Genomic DNA, 1,525 nt, shown 5'->3' on the forward strand with positions numbered 1-1,525 from the left:
TGTAGGATTAAAATATCGATTAGAAAATTTTATTAGGTTGTTGTCTAATATAAATTCTGCAACTGTGATATATATGAAGAAAGTTTAAGTTTTTATTTTTAATGTGATTAAAGTCTCATTTATGATATATGTTATAAAATTTGAATTTATGTGTGGCATATATGAAGGTTTTAATTCCTATATGTATGTGATGAAAATTTATATTTTGATGATGTAATAGATTAAAATTTTGATTTTTATGATACTTTTATGAATATATGATTTCTTGATATGTGTAGTGGAAGCTTTGATCTTTGTGATAGTTGCTTATGAATATATGATCTTCATGATATGTGGGGTGGAAGCTTTGATTTTTATGATGGTTGTTTATGAATATTTGATTCATATAAGAACCTCTGATGTATGATCTTAGTGATATTTGAATAACGTGATGGTTTCATATAAGTTATTTTTGGATCATTTGACCTAACCTTAATGGACTGTGTGAGAATATTTGATTTTGATAATAAATCATCATGTCATGGCATATGTATCTTAGTGGGCTGTGTGGGAATATTTTATTTTGATAATGCACCATCATATCATGACATATGCATCGTTTTGGAAGTTGCCTTTGTGGCATATTTATTTTTTCCCATTGGTATGAATGATTTTATGTGTGGAATTTGCCTTAGTGGCATATATTATATCTTGATCATATAGTTATCAGGAGCATGCATAGCATTTCCCCATCTTGTGATTGTTTTGTTGTGGTTAATGTGTATCTAATGTGATAATAATTTTTCTTAGATGATTTGATATTTAATGAGATATTGATTTTTCTTAAGTGATTTTGACTCTATAATACGATTATTTCCTTGAATGTTTTAATATGTTGTGATGTGGTTGATACATCTATGTTTTAATTATTTGTGTGTTCTTCTTACTTATATTATACTATCAATATGGTTTTAAAACTCATCTCCTTTGTTGTTTGTGTTTGACTAATTTGGCCTTGTGCTTGCAAAATCGCAGTTATTACATGTTAATGAGTCCTGAAGTTCAAGTTTTGGAGAAGCTCACTATGTTAGATTATATTAGAAATGAGAGTTATAAGTTGTGCTTTACTTATTTAATTAGAAACCACTTTCTGTATGAAAACCATACAAGTACTACTAAGTGTTTGAAATTAAATTAGGAATTTTAGTTATATCAAGTTTATTGAGATTGCACTGTTCTATAGGAGGAAAAAGTCTAAAGTATTCAATTTGTATTTTGAGAAACGTGATATCATAATAACTCATAATAGTTTCTTTTCTTTCGAAGGAGTTTTTATTTATCCGCTGTAAATTTTAGTAAAAATATGATAAAATTATTATGTATATTATTTTGGGTTTGGGTTTCACTAATTATTTAAATGAATAGTTGTTTAGATATTCTTACTTAAAAAAAGTTGTCGTAATTTTTCTAAGCAATAATTATTTTAAGTAATGCTTTCGATCAAAAATTTGGGTCGTTACAATCCCCCTCAAACGTTGGGAATGCC

The sequence above is a fragment of the Cicer arietinum genome, chromosome 1 (assembly GCF_000331145.2).
Source record: "Cicer arietinum cultivar CDC Frontier isolate Library 1 chromosome 1, Cicar.CDCFrontier_v2.0, whole genome shotgun sequence".
NCBI lineage: Eukaryota > Viridiplantae > Streptophyta > Magnoliopsida > Fabales > Fabaceae > Cicer > Cicer arietinum.